The 24,264-nt window shown below is 38.0% G+C and overlaps 1 long non-coding RNA gene across 1 annotated transcript; it reads left to right on the top strand.

Annotated features, from left to right (window-relative positions):
• The first annotated feature begins 24 nt into the window (after positions 1-24).
• Positions 25-24,264, top strand: LOC112213220. Its single transcript, XR_002947107.2, has 4 exons — positions 25-437; positions 2,773-2,780; positions 15,379-15,389; positions 24,253-24,264. It is a non-coding gene; the product is annotated as an uncharacterized LOC112213220 (long non-coding RNA).

The raw sequence follows: 24,264 nt of genomic DNA, 5'->3' as shown, positions 1-24,264 counted from the left end.
AAAAACGACCAGAATATCAACGACCAGAATATCAAAAAAGGCGACACAAAGTAATTTTGCTTCGTGATAATGCACCATCGCATACAGCAAAACCGGTGAAGGAAACGATCGAAGCGTTCGGTTGGGAAATACTTTCGCACGCGGCTTACTCACCAGACTTGGCTCCGTCCGATTACTATTTATTTGCATCGATGGGACACGCACTTTCTGACCAGCACTTCGCTTCTTACGAAAATGTACGAAAATGCCTCGATGACTGGTTTGCCTCAAAAGAGCGACAGTTTTTTTGGCGTGACATCCACCAATTGCCAGACAGGTGGGAACAATGTATAGCTAGCGATGGGCAATACTTCGAATAAAATATTTTTAATCATTTTCATACAATAAACGTGTATTTGCTATACAAAAATTCCGGTTTCATATTAACATACCTGGTAGTTCGCGAGTAAGTGGCCACATCGATATTTAAAAAGGTAAAATATGGTTTGAGAAAAGTGTTGCAAGCAACTCTAAACACTTTTAATAACATACTAAAACTAAATCTAAAGTTAACTATATAAACACAAATTCAGTGACAGTAAACGCTAAAAAGTAAACAGGTGGAAAAGAAAGGTTCAATGTTTATTAACGATGAATGCGAGTAACAAAGAATAACAAATAAATAATAAATAAAAGCATAAATCATTCAGCGCTAAAACGTGCAACTAACAAATTGCAATAGGTGAGAACCTAAATTGCAAAATAGAATAGACACGTACGTACATTATGGGCATTTATACATTTAGTGTTCGAAAAAATTGGGGTTTATGATACTTCATCGCATAGCCGCCGACTTGCTAAAAATTTATTTATATTAATTAAGGATTGTAACAAAGGTAAGTTTAATTAAACTCAATATTTCTTTTTTTTTTTTTTTTTTTTGAGCAAACTTATCTGTATTACGACCCAATAAATCTACGTACAAAATGATTCATAAATATACGCCCACACTTTAGAAAGCGAATGTACACATTGAAACAAGCAAAAAGCATCATATGAAAATACGTGTTACGTAGCTGCTTAGTTTTCGGATAATGGATATTCAATGAAAATGTTCAAGTGTTCTGCCTACACTGCCCACACTGTCTCGATATTTATACTGCACGGCTTAACGTTGCCTGTATACACAGCTGAAGTATTAGGTTGTCCGGAAAGTTTCTTTCGTTTCATAAGGAAATAATAAACGCACAATGTTTTTTTGTTTTATATTAGTTTATTGAATTGTGCACAAACATGATAATAGAAATATAACGAAATGGATCGATAAAATAATATAAAACAGAAATTGTTGTTTATCTGTTATTTCATTTATGACACGAAAGAAACTTTTCGGACAACCTAATATATTTTGATCTACAGTAAACTTTACGATTTTTATCTTTTCGCTATCAGAACAATAACGAAGTCACAAGGATATAATACAGGCTACCTGAAATCCTGTCTGGTTGATTATTACAGCTAGAAGAAGCTAAATTATCTACAAAATGTTTTCTACTTGTGCATCAGCCTATATATTGCGAGAATGAATATTTCGATTGACCATTAGACTGAATTTTTGTGCAATTAGGGAAAACACGAAGATAACGAAATGCGAAAAATGCTGTTTAATATGCAAAAATATGCACAGTATTCGTTACAACATTTACCGGGTAAAACAAATATTTGCTTTAGGTTTCTATAAAATCGTGAATTTGCATAAACATCCACAATCCATCGACGACGATTACATCTAACAGAATTCTACGGATATTTTCGAATAAAAGTCGATTAAGTTCTAAGAGAAAACCATTTCCTTTTCGGAATTGTTATTAGAGAATGGCCGAACGTACGGAGTTAGAGTTGCCCGTTTATATTCTGAATCGTCGATAACGAATCTTGAATTTCAGGCTTCGAATCCGACCATGATCTTCTATTTCCGACACGATGGCACTGCAATTCGCAAATTGAATTTCAGATTGCGAAATTGAAACTTCAAATTCGAAAGATCAAGTATGAATATCAAACCGCTTGGTATTGATTTTCGCAAAGAAACGATGAATCGGCCGTGTCCCTTGCGTTGCTCTCGTTTCACGGAAGATCAAATCCGATTCGGTTTCGCAAATATACGTTTTTACCAGCAGTTAGTGCGTGCACCATTGCCAATTGCTTTTTATTCCTCCGACAAGCTTTCTTCGCCGCAACGTAACTCAACTGCGAAGTGTGAGCCGCGTTTCGCGCCTCGAGCGACCAGAAAATCCTCCGAGTATTTGCACTCGAAATATAACGACATTCACAACGCAAATACCAGAAGAAACCGTAGTTTCGCTACAGGTTCATCTATATTATTTGTTGTTGCGTAAAGATGCTTCTCAGGAGAAAGTTACGCGGTTTCAGAGAGCACGTGTAATGCTGAAAATAAGCTAAAACAGAATCGTAGTGATCATATTTTTACGAGATCTCAAGGTGACTGGAATATTTCATCGATGATCCTATATTTATTTCTGGATATCTTCGTAGAGTGTGAAAAAAGAAATTCGACGACGTTGGCAACGCTCTATCGACCTTCTTCTATGACTACGCGTTAAATCTCTGCAAACTACACGGTGCTTAATCAGCACAATTGAACTAACGTAATTCACACTGACGTTTTTCTAACGCGATAAACGTCTACGTGCTGAGCTAAATGAACCCACGCCAATAGACCAATTTACCGAATGGTCTTAGTTGAAAAAAGCGAGGGGAAAGAAGAAAAAGAAATTAATGTAGCCCTTCACCATAACAGAAAATGTACAGACGTCCATCGATCAACTTCAAAAGTGGTCGAAAAAATCAGGCCTAAAGTTCTCAGCGAACCGCCCAACATCCCCGAAATTGTTTCTAGGAAACACGGGGATAGAATACCTGAAGAACATTAAGCTTCTTGGGCTCGTTTTCTACGGCAAATTAACATCCCCCATACGAAGCACCTAAAAGAATCCTACGCAAAAAGATCGAGCATCGCTAAATCATTAGCCAAGGACAACTGTGAACGGTAGAGCAGAAAATTCGTTTAAACAGAAAAGGATTTATCTCAGTAAGAAAGTGGAACACGTTACGATAATTCCTATTAACCGTGCAAGTTATGTCGCGGTATCGACACTTTGTTGGTACAGTGCAGTTAGCTATCTTTGATTGGTAACTGGTTCTCGTCATGCCATTCACCGGCAACAAAGAACAGCTTCTGCATTCTCCTGGACGCGTGCGTTTAATCACTGTAAATTCCATTTACCGGTGTGACGCAACCTTTTGACAAAAGCGATACCTAATACCGTGTGTACACGGGGGGCCGACGTTAATCGACTCCTGCTACCGCAATAACAAGGCAGATCAGCGCACGAAGCGAGACCTTTGCACGATGGCTCACGGGGATTACGTAGACCGGTTGAAACGACAGAAACGCCAGAAACGACGGATACGTGCTCCAACGACGAGATAGTTGGGCAAGTTGCCACAACGTCCACCCGGACCCGCTCTAGCTTCTAGGAACCTAGACTAATTACCTACATACTATCAGTCGCCAGCTGGCCTTCGTGATGCTGACCTGCCTGCAGTTCGGCGCGATCGTTTTTCTATCACGGCGACCGAGACTAACGGGTCGGGATGGATAGACACGCAGCATGTCCTTCTTTATCCTTGAAGAAGAAAATCTCTGGAAACGGCGCAACGCGGCACTAATTAATCGATTGATCGATCGATCCGGTCGAGTAAAATTGTGTAATTAATTGACTAATTAATTAAGGCCGTGGCTTGTCGTCTCCGAATACGGTTGCCGGTGAGCGCGGAAGGAACGTTGATTATAAGCCCTCGGGTTGATTGTTATAGGTGGTTAATTAATTGCTCTCGGTATCGAAATTACGCAGTTCCGAGTGTTTTCGCAGATTTATCGGCGAAATGTCTGTCAACCCCTTCGATTACCCTAAAAGTATCGAAAAAGAAGGACTTGTAATTTTGTACGTGGTTAGAGCTTTGTACCGTTTTTCACGTTTTCGTGATTTTAACCTCGCCCGAGATTATTTTTCTCATTTTTATTAACACGATCGAAGGAATGAAACCTGTATAAAGATTTTTGATATGTCTGCATATTATGTGCATTTCGTACATTTCTGCGGCTTTAAATTTAGTTTCGCACGAATGCGTAAAACTGTCCAGTCTACTAATAATTTAACGCGAATTTAGCGAGCAGGGAGACTCTTTCTACGCTAAAGTTACATTTTAATGGTCACGTGTATCCTTAAACAACGTTACTTCGCGAAGCATAGGAGTGAATTAAAATCTTTGTCTATCTCTAATTTCGAGAAACTAATTTTCAAAATGTAGAACGACCTAGAGGAAAAATGATGTCTTCTTGTTTAAAGAAGTGAAAGCAACGACAGTGATTTACAGGAAGAAAATCTAATTTCCAATTTTGATCCGAAACTCTAAAATAAACTAAACTATAGTATAGCATTTTATATAATACTTGAGAGGTAAAATAACATCCTAGCGAGGTTTCATTTTGTTAATTATACTCCCGAAAATTTGCTTAAAAATCCGCAACCTCCTTATCGTTGTACTATGCGATAGGGCTACGGTAAAGGAATATTTAGTGATTTTTCCATTTAATTTCACCACTTAGCGCGTGAGTCATCCATCGTTACTCTTATCGTTACTATTTATCCTCTTTCTGCTCTTCCTGTTCTTTTATGCTAAGACTGTTACCGGACTGGAAATGGAATGCAGTTAGGTGATCTTTAATCGCTTCAGCTCGCAAAACTTTTCACGGTTAGGTTTAACTGTTAACTACTCGCGCCAAAGGGAAGCACATTGCGCGTTCAAGCTGCATAATTTCGCGAGTTTTGCAGCTACACATTGAGCCGGGAAGCTACGGCGAAGGATACAGTTAACCGAAGAGGCCCGCCCTGAGAATCAGATTACTGTTTGGGCCCAGGTTACCGAACGTAATTATCTTACGATTAGCAAGTGCTCTAGTGCTGTTCCAAACCAGGCTACTTCTACAGTTCTGACCGCTATTAGAACCTGCACAGCAAACTGCGCCAACTACTATGCCTTTAGAAACTTGACCAACGCCTACGCTGCAACCCGGCAAGTTGATAATGAGAGTGACGGTTCCAGAATCGATAAACCGAACGTAATTAAATGTGAACAATCGTTAATTTATAGCGAAATAATTGTATGTACGCTTGCGCTCGAAACTTTCAAGCACTCTTTACTTTGCGAACGGGACTAGTTTTTTCCTGCATTTTCCGACCAACGAGAATATCTTGCAATTATAACTTTCGTCTTTAAATAGAATTAATTGCGTTTTATATAATATTAGGTTGTCCGGGAAGTGTCCTTCTTTCGCAAACGAGTTTTTTACAACAGTGTGCCTTCGTACAAACGTGAAACCTAATCTGTCCAACGTTGTGATCTTCATTTTGATAGAACAAAATGGATCATACGTAATTCGATAAAATAATATAAAACGAAAAATGTTGTGCATCCATTATTTCCTCGTAACACGAAAGAAACTTTTCGGACAACCTAATGGAAGAGTAATATCACGAAGAAAATTTTTCTTTACATGAGAAAGTCATCGTCCTTTTTAAATTTATTTATTTCGTGCATTCTCTGGGCAACAAGAATATATCGTCATTATAACTTTCAACTTTAGGTAGAATTAATTACGTCAGTTTAAGTCATAGAAGAATGATGTTACGAACAAACTATTTCTTTACGTAAGGAAGTCACTGTTTCCTTTCGTTTCTAACATGCTCGAAAATGTTGACTGACATGTTTGCAAAGATAATACAATCTGTGTATAACGATCAATGGTTTCGCAAATTGCTCTTCCACGAATTTCTACATGAAATTTTGCAATTACCTCGCTTAAAATTGAAGCCAAACCACTGGCAATTAAAAGATCGGAACCTACGATGATATCGATAATTTGAAAAGATCGCAGATTATTTGCCACACTTTTAATAGAAAATGCTGTTTCCCTTTATTGGATCTTATCGTTTATCTGATTAATTTAATACGTATCTATATACACGTATTACTTGCTATTACGTAACAAATTCATCGCGATGATGAAGAGATTACGACGAGGGATAGAAATAATGGAAATAAGCCATCGATGGAACGTATTAAAATGGTTTAATTAATCAATGCAGTACATTAAACTGCTATGCGCGTGGTTTCGAAAAAAAACTCGGCAAACACGTCTGCACAAGCGCAACTTCAAGTAGGAAGTCTAATGAGCGAATGCGCCAATTAAAACGGCGCAGTAATTAAATGACTGATCGATGATGGGATTAATGTAATTACGACAAAGTAACGTTGCATTGGACGGTATAATCAATAGATACTCGCTAATGGCATCAACGAGAGTCGATTATATGCTATACGTCCTTGTATTCATTTAATCCGTCATTAACCCGAGACCATGTAAAACGACATCAGTTGATTATGGATAATTATAAAGTCATACCGATGGAATGTCAAATGTTACAGTATCTATGTCTATTCTTTAATCGTGCTATGCGCGCTGCTCTTTCTTATTTATATCGGAGATGTAGGGACAGCGGGCCTTTCTTTTGGAATTTTGTCAAGATTCCCAATACTTTGGTCTAAACTATTCATTATAGCTGTACTTTACATTATAGCTGTTCTGATTATGTTTGCCCGAGGTTTGTGACAGAGGGCTTAGGGTCGAGGTGACGCAACTGGTCGCCGAACGTAGCCACTGTCGCGGGATGAACGTTTTTACTTAACAGTGGAAGTACCAATATCGAGGGTCACACGCTGTATTAACGAACAAGACCCGGGCAGGAGCAATGACGGCTCTACGCGGGTCTGCCTAGTAACGGAGCCTGGAATTTTGTTGATAACCCTGGTCAATACGCAATCGACAAATGCAATCGTGTCAGTCTTTTATTCTTATGATCTCCTTGGACAGTTTACTCACAACGTCAGGTCAGTCAGTCTGAAAGATACCGTGCGTCACAGCTAACGTTACTTTGAGTTTCAAAATATATTCAATTGTACAAAGAATTATCCCGTTCACCGTGGATTCGTTTGAACCTAAGAACATTGTCTTTACTTTAAGAGTGTCTAATAATCAGGATTAATTGTTAAACCCTGTTAAATCAACACTTGTACACATAATTGTAAACATAATCTCCATTGAACAACTACGATGGCTTGTCTTAATGAAGATACGCAACGCGCCCCTAAGACTAGCGCCAACTCGACAAACCCGACATATAAATAATATGCCGATTTTTATGCGTTTGCGAGGAAACTTAAATGTGCATAGAATGTATGTTACATGTAAAAGTATACAGGACGTTCCAGTCTTCTCTGGCCAAACATTTCCAGTACGTTCTACGGGTCAAGATAGGAAAAATGTGTCATTGGAGGCATCGTTAAAGAATTTCAAAGGGTGATAAATTGAATTTATTGTCGCCGTCAATCATGTATTGACGGTAGTGAGGAACATTTTGAAACGAAGTTATGGTTGGAGTGGTCGAGGTGTCACGTTACCTTCTGACTACTGCCGCATGTAAATATTTCTGATACTTTTTACCGCAGTACCTCTCGTCTCGTATATTTTTTGAGATAACTCTTTAACGATGTTGCCAATGATGTGTGTTTATACGACGTCACAATGTAGTGACATTTGAGCGAGGAAACTGCACCTGCCTGTATATTGGATTGTAATAAAAAATTCGTTCTGGTTTTACCATAATTATACGTATTACGTATTATATTGTAACAAATATAAAGACGAATTTATGCGACAATCCAGTAAAATACAGAGAACAAAGTACTGTGTGTAATATTCAGTAGGCGATAGAATTTTTTAAATATCTAGAATTCACTTCTTTAAATTATATCTTTTTAATTTACATTTACAAAAATATGCATAAGTATCCGGAGTCTAACGATTAGTATTTCTGCAGTAAAAGATTTTCATCATTGAGCATCGTCCGGGTTATTAAAATTGCCAACTGCAATTGTAATGCGCGTTTGCAATTGAGAGTTAAAAAAATTAACACAGCTCACCTGATAGTTGTAACGCAGCAAATTCGACACAGACTAAGCAGCAGCTTACCTGAAATAAAATACGACAGAATGTAATTGACAATTTCGCAAAAGAATATCTTTGTACGTAGTTAAAATGCACATATTAGCATTTAGCATTAAATTTAAAATTTAGCTACTTTTGTCAAGATTACTTATTACTAATTAGCATTTCATGGATTCATAAGACTAAATTAATATTCATAGAATGGAAATTTTAATTGTAGATCGTAAGAAACGAATCAGAAATAGTTTTCTAAAGTTTAAACGGTTAAGGGGCACATAGTGGCAATGAAGAAGCAGTAAATTTGCAAATCAATTGATCTTCTTTAATTCTAAACACGCACTACCTAGGTATACTATTTCTTAATAAAAGTCCATTCCATCGATAATTAAGTTTCCAGCCAATCAGTTGATATAAAGAATGCAGTAGACCATACCTCCTCCCCTAATCCAAAGAAACATAATTTATACGTATCTGTAGGAATTTATTTCATCGTTATTTCATTCTTTATGCCTAGCTCCAATCTATTTTATCGCACACGTCAATGAATTAAGACAATTGTTGCTAAAAAATTAACAGTTGGTACCTTTCTTCTGCAATGCTCTAATCACGCAATATTAAGTGCTCTGTACACGTTGAAACATGTTGCGATGCATCGACACTTTGGTTTCATGAAATTTGCAACAGTTTCAGTTCACCTCTGCATTACCAATTCTTCTCAATTTGCGATGTGGTGGCAGCGTTGAAACGCGTGTTTCGAAATGTTTAATTATTTTTCAGCTCCAGTATTATTATCGTTGATTCATTAAAGACCAAGCAGTGAAATAATGTGTAGAAGCTACGCGAATCGGACTTTATCAAACTTTCACGAGGACCGGAATTTTACTTGGAAATTTCGATGAATCGAAACCTTCAAAACTCAAAGATTTTAGCTCCTCCCTTGAGGTTCGAGTCAGCGAGGCTCGATTGATACGATTCAAATTCATTTTTAAATTTAATAAGATGGAATAATATGTCAATAATGTGTAACCTTAGTCCTTAACAGATTAACACGTTGACCGCCAGGACACCCGTATTCGGGTGTCAGCAAAGTTTCTGGTCAGACCACGTACCCATATTCGGGTAATATATTATATATATATATAAAAGTTGTCGATATTGATAAATATTCAATAATTATTAATAGAATTTTATACAATTATTAATATTAATTAATTCATATTAACACGTTGACTGCTACGACACCCGTATTCAGGTGCCAGCAAAGTTTCTGGTCGAGCCGCGTAACCCATATTCGGGTGTCGCTTATTTGACTACTTGCGAGGGATCGTCGTAGGTATTTGAAAAGATATTCCATAATAATAAAACTGTTGAATCGTTATAAAATAAAAATACGAAAATGGTTTATTAAAAAAATTACTTAGAATGTAAAACTTTAAAACATTCTATACATAGGTGAGGCTGGTCGGGACAATTTGGACAATAAGTTGTTGTTTTCTTCAAATTCTTTTCTGCCTTTGTTCGGTCCATTCGACGTCTTTTATTCGCATAACATAGTTTGCACACGCGTCTAATGCTTCTTCCGAAATCGTTTTTCCGAACGGCGATATTATGCTGATTCCGTCGAAGACAAGGATTTTTTATATTTTCAGACAACCCTAATAATTTTCCAACTAATAATTGTCTAAATATTCTAATATCTATATTTTTTCTTGTTGCAATTTTGTAAACCGTCAAAGCGTTTACAAGAGAAATTCCCAGAAGGAATTGAACGCCAAGTTTTCTGTACCATTCGATTCCTTTTCTAATTGTGGTGGCATAAGAAACCATTTGGTCGGAATAATCTATACCACGCTTTCCTTCGTTATATTCAACAACAGCTAGTGGTTTTAATGTTGCGAACAAACGAAACGAAAGATCATTCTCGAGACCACCGCTTGAGCGACTCGCATTCCTAAAATATCGATGGGAGCACCTAGCAGAGAACGCTTGGTACTGCTGCACGCGTGGCCTGACGGAGATTTGTTTGAAAACACGCGTAGCAGTCAACGTGTTAATAAGAGATACGACAACCACAAAGAATAGAAAATTATAGAAGGTTGCTTTCGAAAGGAAATTTATTCCCCTGGAAAATTATATTCGGTTGCCTGGTTCCTGCATCGACACAAGCTGCTTTCGATACAGATCTATGTATGTACATACATTGTAACATGTATCATGAATTCTAGAGATATCGATGCCATGCATCGCAACATGTTTCGACATGTAGAGCCTCCTTAGTTCGATCTATGATACAAGAGTAGGTTAATTTGACCTAAATTTCGAGTAGCCATTAAATTCTATTATTTTAATGCTGCACAGGTCACAACCGGCTATTATGTGAATTTTACAAATTTATCGCCTTGAGCAATCCATTCACAATGCTATCGATGGAATGCGGACTTTTCCATAAAAAGCTTATTAAATTCACAGGCAAAGTGCAAGAATACGCAGAATGCGCGTGATGTGCTTTGCACAGCACATAAAATATGCAAAAATATGCAAAGCTTAGCAGCTATTAAGCTACTTAATAAGTGAAACAAATTTCTGTTTGAGCTCCATTCTTTTATCTACCTTCCTATGAATTTGTACAAATAACCGCAATCTAGTTGTAAATTTTACACTGACAGAGAGATGCTTTAACTAAAAAGAAAAAGAGATCAGTTACGCTACTTTGCAAGGCCATGACCGATAGTACAAAGCCAGGACAAATAATTCATATTTGCTTAGAAGAAAGAATTTATATTCCTAGGAAAAGATAGTTAAACAACAACTTCCGAGATTATATTTTTCGGCGCTATTTTATTTTTTACAAAGTAAAACTTGACAGTTGAATAACGTTCCTCATAAAGTGACGAATAGTAAACAGGAAGATAACGAGTAAAACTCGGATGATGTAATTTACGACGCTTCACTTTTATTCAGGATACCATGGATTCTGTAAATTTTCTTTCATTATTATTATTTTTTTAATATCCGCAGCGTTGCTACATTTTCTTCAAGCTACAGACTGTACACAGGGAGGTTTAAATATTGCGTGTATACTTGTTTGAAATAGCAAATTAACGATATTTCAAAGAGCCTGAATTTCAAAATATGGTTATTCGCGAATTCCGGGTAGGTACGACACACATTCTGCAGCGATCTATTTTTTCTTATATCATTCTTTCTTTCATCTCTAGTGTCGTTCTATTTTTCCAAGCCACACGTTTTATGCAAACGAGTACAAGGATTAAGCCAATACGTCCTTAAAACCGCTATAGCGTTGACAACCGAATCAAATAAAATAGCAAAATTGGATTACGTTTTACTGTGATAGCAGGTTTGGCCAAATTTCATTTGACATTAGGTTGTCCGAAAAGTTTCTTTCGTTTCGTAAGGCGATAATAAATGAACAACAGTTTCTGTTGTATATTATTTTCGTTATATTTCTATTATTATGTTTGTGCATAATTCAATAAACTAATATAAAAGAAATTATTGATTATTTCCTTATAAAACGAAAGAAACTTTCCGGGCAACCTAATATAAGAATCAAGAGAAACAACTCGAAGTAATTTATAATTTATTATTTCATTTTAAAAGTAACTAAAGGAAACTAATTTCACTTTCGACTCGAGAAACATCCAGCTTTGGCAATCCAATGTGTCGCTCGTCTATTATATTATCTTATACCTTTTCGTGCTGATGATATTTTCGTTAAATCTTAGATACAATAACCGATAAACAAAGTGGCCAACGTAATTCTTTGTCCGTTCTTCATCTTCGCTTCATTTAGACTTGCAAAAGCATCCCCTACATTTACATCTTCTACCGTATATTATCGAACGCTCTGTACCTGGAATTGCTGCGAGACACTAAATTGCTCCGCTACGAATACAAGATTCGCTCGGAGCTTTGGCCAATCGATTAGTTTCATCAGCAATTCACAAAGCAGTCGATAAAATTCAAAGTAACCAGGGGCGGTATCTAACACGACATTAAAAGGCTTATCTGTGATTCAAATTTCGCTGCTCGCTTCGCGAATACTATACGCTCCACTAACTGCATTGCTGTCGGCACGCGCTCCTCTACTGTGTCTTGCATTAGCAAAAGGATTCGCCCGTAATACGGTCGATTTATTTCCCGAATGTAACCGTTACTCTACTTGTTGGATCGAGTGAATGGCCAGCGGTATTTAGTGGTTCCGATGCACGACGAATAACTCAACGATATATGGCAAACATTGGATAAGTGCTCACCGCGGTCCTCGCCAGAAGTGCGCGGTCGTCATCCGCGCTACTGCAGGCAATTCCGCTCGACGTTCGCTCTGACACCTGATCTTGAACGTAATTGGAAATCCAACAGTGTGTGGTAACTTTTTTGATCGAAATAAAACCAAACACGATATTTTTTAAATCATATTTATATACACGTTTGGTATGCAAAAGAAAATTAGTTGTCATACGTTAAATATAGGAAAATATATCGAATTATATCGTGTTTGGTCTCAAAAGCATCTACGTTGGACAAAGTCTAATTCGGCAAAAATGAAAAATAAAAAGTTTTATCGTTGCATTGATCCACCGATACGTTTCCTTCGATCAAGCCGAACCTCTTTCTCTGCCATTGACACTGTCCTTTTCCTGCGATCTGCAAAATGACAGACCGTATTTTTACTGAGCATCGACACCTCTATCGGATAAGCGCTCTGCGTGTGCGGATTTTGCGGGTTTACTTTACTTTGTCTCGTGATAAAGATAAGGCTCTGCCCGAATCGGTCAACAGATCTCGACCAACCGTTTTGTATCTGAACCACGGAACACGTACGTAGCACTCGTGTGCATGACGCTAATTATTTGACTCGATGCTTGTTAAAGCTAATGGTCGCGACGTAATGGCGTTACCGCGACGCTGCTGAGCCACATTTCGTCTTAACATTCGTTCCAAGGCGGTAATGTACGCCTCAGGGGAAACGAGAACATAACGGACCCGTATAATTAAATCTGCTGGCCTATGCTAGGAAACAATTATAAAATTTACCGAGTAACTGAAAAGCTCGCTCAACTTGCTACTACCCTACATACGACGGCGAACATTCCTCTTTTAATCAGTCGCGGCTAAACCGCTGTCTGTTTCTTTGCTTTGATATCTTCGCTATCTTTTTTAATTCGCTGATTTACATATTCAATTTTACTGTAATTTTTATATACGTAGATATGCCGATATTTGCTATAGTATATGTTGATATATGATATATGGTATGTGTATGATATTGGATGATGGATTTTCTTCCAATCTTCTGCTATTAATTTATTAAGAATCAATGTTGCGTTAAGTCTTATCTGCAACATTTTTCAGCGAATTAAAATTATCGTATCTTGCTCATTTATCATTGTGAGCATGGAAGGAAATTCCAAGAAATTTTGTAATGTGTCTTTTCTGTCCTTGTAGCTTGTTTGATCCTACGTCATGATGAAGTTTAAAGATATGAAAGTACTTATTCCACTGTGATAAATTGTAGTTTTTAAATCATAGACATGCTGCTCATATGTTTGTATTGCGCGGTGTGCTTTTGTGAAACGTTTACTATTCTAATGCATCTTTTGTATTAGATTGTCCGAAAAGTGTCTTTCTTTTACAGACACGTCTTTTACAACGACGCATCTTTATGCGAACATGAAACCTAATCTGTCCAACGTTGTGATCTTCATCTTGATAGAACAAAATGGATCATACGTAATTCGATAAAATAATATAAAACGAAAAATGTTGTGCATCCATTATTTCCTTATAAAACGAAAGAAACTTTTCGAACGACCCAATATCTTCAGAAGACAATGTGTAATTTGATGTTCCTCGATCTTGTTGCATTTACTGATTGGTTCTTAATGGATTAATCCATAATGTTACGTATGATTTTACCTTTTTACGCAACGTTTAAACATTTGATATTATTGCGGATCTTATTTCATTTTTCCACAATAATAATTGTTACAGGAATAAAACTTAACCCTTTGCACTCCTATGTCGAGTGTAATTCGACATCAGTTTTTATCTCAGGAGCTCCTTTGTCGAGTCCCACTTGACATTCTTTCTGAGACGCGCGAAAAAAAACCAGGATTGCACCCTGGAAATTGTTTCAAGATATTTACAAAATACAACAATAGTGTGAATAGAACTGGTATTTAAATGAATCTGTTTCTTCCTCTATTTATTTAAATTGCCTTATTTTTTAGTTAAAGTAAATTTCAAATAAAACATTTAAAAGCGTTGGAAGCTGCTGGTAACGAAATTGAAATAAAATTCCGACTGCAAAGGGTAAATAATTTACTCATCATTGAATCGCGAAATATTTCATACGTTCAACATAACCAAAGAACTGGAGCCTGCATGAAAAGTTACCATTAAATTCACAAACAGCTATTAAATCCCATAACAAGTTCTTTTATCAAAAAATCTTGTAACGCTTTGAATATCTTTTATATTTCTGCGTAGTACGTTCATTTTCTACTTCTTTGCAATTTCCAATTTCCCAACACCGTATGACATCAATCACATCTCAACCTACATCAGAGATAAGACATCGACCGCCGAGCATCGGACTCCTTTGGACACATCATCACCTTATCATCATAGCCTACACCAAGATTGTGACGCACCTTAGTCCACATCAAAGATAGGATATCGACCGTTGACCTTCGGGCACTTTTCCACATCATCATATCCATCATATCCTACACCGTCCAATCGAAAATGCTAAGATCCCTAATTGATGCACCTTGGTATGTTACCAACGAAACAATACACCGCGACCTCAAGATACCCACAGTCAAAGAAGAAATAGCAAAATATAGCGACAGATATAGCAAAAGAGTCAACAAACACCGGAACCCCCTAATCACTGGACTACTTGATACGACGGACCAGATTCGCAGGCTGAAAAGACACCACTCGCTAGACCTAAACGGCAGATTCAACTAGTTATTTAAATTAAGTAACATCTACTTATTTACAATATTTACGTACAAATTATACTTATCTATAACAAGTATTAACTTATTACAAATAATTAACCATGTTACTGCGCCACGCCAGAAAAATTACTGAAAATTCTCAACACGAGAATTGATTGTAATTTTAATAAATAAAAAATAAATATGCTACACCGAGCCCCTCAACATCCTCAAACTAAAACGCATATAAGCCGAGACTTCAGCCAGCTCGGACAGTTCTTGTTTTTGTTCTAGTTGCTGTTCTTGTACGACACCCTTTCTCCGGTTCAGTGTTATTCTATTATTGTAAGTGCTAAATTTCTAACAAAGCTCGATGAAAGAAAATGAATAGTTGGGTTACGACTCGGCCTTCTTTTCTCTTACAATCCAAGTATCAATTTTACGTGACAACCGCATCGACGTTTCGCAGTCTACTTACAAATTCTTTTAAGTTGATCTCTTCCAAACACCACGCTAATTAACAGTAGATAAAAGTTTCCTAATTAGCAGAGCTAATCTTTGTCTTTGAGAGCTAGTCTTTGAGTCGATATCGTAAGCTTGAAAGAAAGCAGGCTATCTTGTAATTGATATCAATGATTAGGTGTGTCACGTCTGGCGACACTCTACCTGGATCGGGCCACGCACCTCAATACCCTCAATAGTCTCAAGGACCTACCACAAATCTCAGGAATTTTCTAGCTAAGGTCCTTCAGACCGAACAAACATCTCTTTACTGAATCGTTTCTAAAGGTTTATCGTTTACTACGGGAAAGTTAGTTTTCTCACATACGATGCTTCCCACTAGCAACTTTCTATCGAGGGCGGCTAAGACCCTTCCTAGTCCACCAACCTTCTTATTATGCAATCAGAAGCAACGTCTACTGCCCTCACTTCCTAGCCAGAATTGTCATCAACAAATCAGCTCTTTTCGTGTCCTTAGACCCACCCATCGCAAGCTTCCCTCCGCAGCATCATTTTCACAAAAAGTGAGTCTTTATGCATTTTTTCAACCGTCATCATCTCAGCTTACGTCGCGCACTACACACTGTCCCAAACCAGTTAGCTGCGGAAACGATCAACACCTCAAACATGGCTCCAAACTAAGCATAGAAAACAAGCTAAAAATATATAAAATGGTCATAAAACCAATCTGGACATACGGAATAGCACCTTGGGGAACAGCAGCAATGAGCCATATAACCAAAATAGAGGCAATGCAATCTAAAATACTCAGAACAATAGGAAACGCGCCATGGTACGTTAGAAACGAGGACATTCGAAAAGACCTGGGAATACCAACGGTCAAGGAGGAGATTAACAGAAGTGCAAGAAGGTACAGAGAAAGAATAGCAACGCACCCGAACTGGCTGGCAGTGGAAATGGTCGGCGCAACAAACATAAAAAGAAGATTAAAAAGGAAACACCCAACAGATCTCACAAAGGACATAATCTAACATAAAAACACTCACCACACTAAAGAAATAAATCAATCAAATTCGAAGATGGTATCCCATTGGGGGTAGCCATCCACATGTTATATTATTATACCACTAAGTTATAATATTTTACCAAATGTCCTACTGGACAAATTGTAAAATGTGAATAAATAAATTTAAAAAAAAACCTCAAACATGGATAGTAGACTGAAAAGGAAACACCCAGCAGACCTCGCAAGGACACAACCTAACAAACACGAAGATGGTATCCCGCTGGGGGTGGCCACCCACATGATAATCAAACAGCTAAAAAATTCTGCCAAATGTCCAAACTGGACAAATTGTACAAAAACCACACACTGTAACTTTGGCTATCAATCGAAACTCAATTATACCTTATCAATTTATATCTCTCTAATCAATAAGTTGTTTGAATAAACATTAATTTATACCTGTTAATTCAGCGAATGTTCAATTGAACCACCCCTATTATCATAACAGAAATAAAAGGATCGATCAGTTCGTGGCGTCGATTATTTAATCATAACGAGAATTTACGACTCTCATTGACGTGCTATCTCGCGATCGCGTCTCTCCGCGAACAAACAAGGTGTTTCGATCATTGCATAGCACATCATCGAAGAGTAGTTGGCTGCAGTGACACACTGCAACGTAGCAGTTTCAAAGTTTCGATGTTGTTACGTGAAACGATTAACACTGTGAGATGAAACAATGCGAGGAATCGCGCGCCACAACAAACTCCATAACACGTAGTTGTTCTCGCACGGTACTTACGATAAGCCAGTACAGCAACTACGTTTAGATACGCGAAAAAGCTTTTTAATGGCGATATCTATGAACCTTAGAATGTCACACGGTTTACGAGAGTACAGAGAATACGACGGTACATGTTGCAGCAGTAATCTATGTAAGAAGAAAGACTCGAAGGTATTTTCATCTCGTAAATACTCACACGTTTGAATTTATACTATTACGTGCCCCAGGTACGTGCAACATATTTGCAATAAATTTCCACTGCAACGTTCGTATGGTCGCTACTTTTTTTATAACTTTTTCCAAAAAATTGGAATTCGATATATACGTCGTATAATATGTATAAGCGTTGCGGATTTCTATTGGATCAATTATTTCTTTCGATCTATTCTGACTCTTAAATCTTTATATGATTGCAATTTTTATATATCATGCAATTTATACGCGATTTTAATGTTAATAAATGCATTTATTATTTTGAATTTTGTCTTTGTTATTTAATATAATACATCTCATCAGGCACCGATTTCAACTTGTTACATGTACAAATTAGAAATTAATTTTTCCTATTAACGATGATTATATGCAAAAATACGTATTTCGTAAGTGTACACGTGTCCATATATTTCGAATAATTTAGCATACTACCTACACATTTGTTTCATAATTGGGCATGTTGTATAAATGCTTATATAAATATCCGCAGACTGTGCTTCGTTTACTGAACTAAGATTAGGATAAATTATGTTTTATCTTGTCTGACCTGATTTATGTGACAAGTATCTTTTATAAGTTATAAATAATTTTATTATTATATACCTATACCACCTTTCATTTAAACATTATATACGTCCATATCGCATATTGTTATTCCAAAGTACACGAGCCGAAAAATCGTTGTGCAATTATTATTTAGCAACATGTTGAATCTTAAAATTATTCTCAAACATTCTTCCACTCCTTTAATTATAAATCAGATAACGTATAAAAGCAAGAAACACGTGCAACTGAAAAAGGAAGCTACTACTCTGGTGAGCTATAATAAACTGATATACCGGCGCAAATCGAGCCGTTTACATCAATCCTTGCGCTAAAGAAACATCTAGACAAAAGATGAACATAGACGCGTTAGTATCGTTTTCCACTCATTTCGCTCGGAGTTATGTTAACATTACTTGGCAATCTTGCATCTATATAGTCTCAACACGCTGCAGATGGCTGATACGACCTGTATTCATTCTATTCTATCACCCGACCTTGATCTCCACTCGTGTAACGACGCGGTCTAGCGTCGGTCTACACTCATATTCCGGTACTAATAAATTCGTCTAGTTGGCCATTCGCGAATCTATATACGCGATCTATCCTCGTGAAATATTATTGTTCGTGCGCAGTTACAATTTACATGTCAATGGTATCAAAATCAGCCTGCTTCGATCTATTATTCGCCGTGAAATACATCCTAATTGCTAAGAGAGGATCTTGATGCTATTTTCACGGTCTGGATTATCGCACTTAACGTTGTTACTGTTAAGTTTAATACCGCCGTGTTTAATACTGTTTGAGACTTCCTGGCAAGAGCCGGTGCAACAGCAAAAGATTCCCAACGTTTTGCCAATATTGCGGTTAGCTTCGTCAGATAGCTGAAAGATGCGTCGATACTGGCAGCATCAGTCAAGCGCCAACTACAGCGTCGTAACCATGTGATTGCCAGGAATATGAAAACGAAAGAGAACGACATGGCACGCTAAACAACCGTAAGTCGACCGTGAATACGAAGGAAATAGCGAAACGTCTCTTATAGTTCCCAAAAGACATGAATCTTCTTCAGTAAATCTGGCTGCAGTGAAACAATGGAATAATATGTCCATTGCAACAACGTGTTCTACATATCTATGATATCGTCCAATAGCAGACTAGCATAACACAGTATTGTACAAACCAAATGAATTACCGTAGGTACTCTGTCGCCGCAAGCTTTCTCGCAAGCGACCGCTTTGACTACCTAATTTCCCAGAAACACGGTCATATAAGCAAATCTCGACACTCGCTGGGGAAAACCGTGCGAGAATTGAGTCGTGAAATATCAAAACGAAGAATAACAAAGTTCTCTTTCTTGCGAGATAGACAGAGACGAGTAGCGTGTCTCTGAGATGCTCATGGCACCTTATGAAAGACTCAATTTTCAAAACTGGCGTAAAAGACTCAATTTTCCCTTATGCTCCGGTATATATGAGTGTCGCGACCTACTCGCATGGTTGTGTCCATAAATACAATTTCCAGTACGACCTCCGATTCCAATTTCGATTTCTAAATCGCGAACCTGCTAGGTAGTTTTGCCGATGAGTCCTGCGGCAGGACGAAACACCCTTTCGATCCTTTTCCACTCGTAAAGCTACGTCACGGTAATGGTTAGTAACCCTCAAAGGCGGATGTGACTTTAAATAAACAAAAGAAAAGGGACCTGTTATTCGCGTCTTCTGCTCTCTCTCGTGGCTGTTGTTGCTCGTATTCGCGACGAAATTCTCGAGTTTCTCACGCGCTCACAAGCAACCTCGCAGCGAGCTCGCGCCAGGGAGGAGCGGAGCGGAGAGAACACGTTGCGAAGAGAGTAGAGCGTGAGAAGACAGAAAGTTGGGAAAACGGGGACGGAGTGTCGCGTATAGGAGGCGCAGGGGTTGAGAAGGAACACGAAAAACCATAATGGCGGGACGAGACGTAGGATGGCACGTGGATGGAAGAGAGGGAAAGGGCGAAGAAGAAGGCAAAGGAGCCAACGAAGGAAGAAGATGATGGCGAGGTAACGCACAGTGAACAAGTGGAAGAAGCTAACTGCATCGTGTCTACGTCTGAGCAGCTGATGGGCGTCTGGCGGGTCACTTCATCGTTGGAGACCGTGGATATACGAAGTGGACTTTACTGTACTCAAGCTTCGGATATTCCGGGTACTCGGTGATGTTGCAACCTCTAGTGCTCCACTCACGGCGCCGCGGCGCTCCCTTGAGCACGTACGACTAACTAGAAAAATCCTCCGGTTAAGCGTTCTCCTGTGCATGATGAAAACCGTGTCGTTAGCAGTTAACCCCTTCCCCATCGATCTTCTTCTTTTTCTTGCCCCTCTAAGCTTCGCTTTTGTACTTCTCTCCCTAGTGTCTCCTTTTATCTAATGGAAAGTTAAGACACTGCGAATCTCCGATAAGACTCGGTCTTTGCCAGAGGATAGACGTGAAATTTTCTAGTCACAAAGCCAGACCGTTCTACGTAATCTTACATGCACAGAGTGACTCATCGGATGAAGGATGTGTAGATGATGTCTTCTTCGTTTGAAAGCTTCTTTTGCAGTCATTTTTCTTCGAATCTTCCAAGAATTTTCTAAGATCGTTGATTATCCTTTGGATTAAAAAATTCTGTATCGCGTTGGACTGGATTTTATTAAAGAAATTTAATAACCATAAGACGAAAGATTGCGTTAAGATGATATACGAAAGCAGAAATTGTTTGATCGTTGAAAGTAACAAAGTTTTATTGCAGTAATTCAAATCGTAGTAACTTTTCAATTTCTCCCGGCGTAAAAATAACGCAGGTTCTACGTAAAAACTTCGCTAATCGCCTATTTAACAACGTAATAAAGACGAGAAATCAGAAAATACAACGGTTTTAATATAAGCCAAAGTTTCAGTAGTGAAATTTATAACTCGCCTCTCGGTAGATTGAGACAATAGTAAGTCCTTGAAATTGTTTAATTCTATAGAGTAATTGCCATGAAGTTCTTATATATTCAGCGATAGGGAATACAGCTCTTCAGACGTTGCTGTAGAATTTCTCAATGAAACAGGCAGACAAGTAGCGACCAAGTGATTCTATGGCACATTATTGCAGGCTGGAAAATCATCCCAATACGACAGCCAGAGAATTTTATAGATCTCTAGAGGTTTATGCGTAGAGGATGGTTGGTCGATGAGGTTTAATGAACGAGATTACTCGTTGTTGAAACCGTCGAATATATTTAAAATGATAAATTAGTATACAGATAATGTTGGCAAAGACACTTGTACTAACCGACTCGCTAAAATAGGATCGCTAATGACTCGTTAATTAGATCGCTGATAATTCGTTGATAACTGGTTGATAACTAATCGACAACTGACTGTAACTCATGTGCCGCTACAGATCTGATCATCCGAGGAGATCACGGAGAAGACACTCGGTTGACCTTCTTCGCTGACCTGCGCATTAAATCGCCACAAATTCCACCACGCTTAATTAACACAGTTGCACTAACGCGATTGCAACTGACGTTTTTCTATTAGGATAAACGTCTACGTGATATATAAATCTACGCCAATAAGCCAATTTATCTTACTTGAACAAATTGCAAAGCTTGGAGGAAGAAACAAAAGAAGAAATACATTGCTATAAATCGCACTTGATAATTAAATAGGAAGTTAACTACGAAAGAAACGTAACACTAGAACTAGCAAGGATTAAAATATAAAACTGAGTTTACATCGGTCCAGCGGCATTCCAATCCAGTTCCAACTGCAACTCCGACTTCCGATTCCAGATCCGATCCAAGTGGATCACAACTGGAATAACGTAAACAGTGTTTTCATTCCAGGACTGTCGTCATTTCAGTCAGTGCAAGTAATCCAGTGCAGCGACTGGATCGAAAGTCTACTTTTTCGATTCGACGTAGCACCATCGAGAACATAACATTCCAGCGTTACTGGAATCGTCTAGATGGCTTGTTAGATCAACTTTCCTTTTTCTTTTCCTTTTCTTTTTTCTTTTGCACGAACCTGTAGCGCAAAAATGAAGATAAAAACAAGAAACTTGTCAGTTTCCGAACAGGAGATCGAGTTCTTTTATCTTTACTCAATTTGTACAGTATTATTTTCGGTTCGCGATGATACATTTTTGATACTTGGGCTAGTTGAGAATTTTTTCAGACTGACTGGATGATTTTGAAGGGAGCATTTATATTCTTTTATTCGTTGGAGTGGGAACACTTTGCTCATACTTATCATATATTTCGGAGAACGGCTAGAGTGACCGAATGCCACCCAGGCGGCTGAGAACGGATGCTGACCGGACGGTCACACGTGATAAGGCGCTCGGAATTTTGGTTTATCATATGGCTGCTCGAATTTCACCTGTGACAAACCAATTGTCAATCTACTATTTACAATGGTTCATAAAGGACTGGAATAATGCAGACATCGACCGATTTCCAGTCAAACCACTGAAAAGTAATCTCCTGATCCAGGCGTTAGACTCATCCTCAAGAACTCAGAATAGAAGATACGCAAAATCCCAAAAATACACCCTTGCAAACCCATAGAATTATTACGAAAATTTACAAATTCATCGCTTTGATCGGTTTGATCGGTCTGATTACGCTAGCGTTAATTCCGTGCGGTATGCGATAACGAGAAGGTTGAGAACTTGTGCGGAACGAGAGAATATACAGAGGATAGAACGTTTGTCGCAGAGCCGCAGGGTCGCGGAGAAATAAAAGGAAATAGAGAGGCAGAGAAAGGAAAGGAGAAAGCATCGGTGGATGGGGAGTTGCCGGAAAAGCTGAAGAGAAAAAGCTGGAAACAAAGGCACAATCAAGATTTCCATTTAGAACAAAACAACGGTTAACTGGTCGTCATGGCCAAGGTTCCTTCTCCTTGTTCCTCTCTCTTTCTTTCTCTCTGTTTTCTCTTTATTCTTGCCTGCCCTCTCTATTCCTACTCAAGACTCGGATTACGACGGCAGGGAGTAAATACGACGGCCAAAGGCTAACGAGGTGCTTCTGGGCATCGTGCGTTGTAAACGCGTCACCAAATTTCCCCACTTCTAACCACCTAGCTATCTTGCCGCTGTTCGTATCTGATTTTCCGTAGCAAATGTTACCACTGACGATACGATCGATCGTTTCTATTACTTCGCGCACCTGTTGCGGAAGAGAAGATTTGGAAAACAAAAATCGGGGTCTTGTAATTTCTTCGAAATCGTCGCTTGACGTCGTTGATGGTGGCTCATCAACTGAAAATAACTGAAAGTTGCTTTTATCCAACAGACGGTTTACATCATGTTACTATTTTTATCAGGTAAAATAGTATATTTATAGTTGCAGCGGTTTTGCGTCAGAGAGCAAAATTATTACTTATACCGCTATCAAACCTTGGTTTTACAACACTGGCTTATCTTCAGTTGTTTTGCGAGGCTACGAGTAGAAGATTGTACTGCTTTCGCGTATAGTGGCATATCTTGCGTTAACTCAGCCTTATAATTTCGTTGAAATGACTCACGAAGATTTCCTTGTAAAGTTGAAAAAGCCTCTCGTCTAAAATTTACATTTTTTAACTTCTGCTGGAATAAATACCAAGCAGGAAGATAACGTGGCCAGTTCACATCGTTAAACTATTTTTCTTTCTTTTTAACAATATTTATATACAACAGATATCTAACCCATGTATATAAAAAGATTCGCCAAAATTTGCAACGAGTTTTATGTCACGTTTTTATGTCACGTTTTTATGCAACGTTTTTATATAACGTACATTTTTTTTTTTCGTAACGCTTGTAATTCGGATTATCGCGAACCTTGCAGATGCGTACCTGGTGTCATTCTTCCCTAAATTTATTCGCGTTTGGTGGAAAAAAGTGTTCGATTTTCGATTATTTATTTCGCCCTAAACATAAAAACTAAAACAGGATATACCGGGAAATTATGTTTCTCAATTTCATTTTGTTCAGCCTTTTTCAAGTTTTGACAGCTTCTGGAAACAGAAGTTGCTTTTTACTTTACTTTACAGGTTCGTAGTTTTTCCGGGAAATTCTGAGTCATCTTATTAGGTGTGTGACATAATTCAAAAGTATTATACATACAAAACATTCTATGCTAAATTAGATTAAATTAAAT

The sequence above is a fragment of the Bombus impatiens genome, unplaced genomic scaffold (genome assembly GCF_000188095.3).
Source record: "Bombus impatiens unplaced genomic scaffold, BIMP_2.2 scf_0034, whole genome shotgun sequence".
Taxonomy (NCBI): domain Eukaryota; kingdom Metazoa; phylum Arthropoda; class Insecta; order Hymenoptera; family Apidae; genus Bombus; species Bombus impatiens.
Note: the sequence above shows the minus strand (reverse complement) of the source record. Positions and strands in the feature narration are given on the sequence as shown.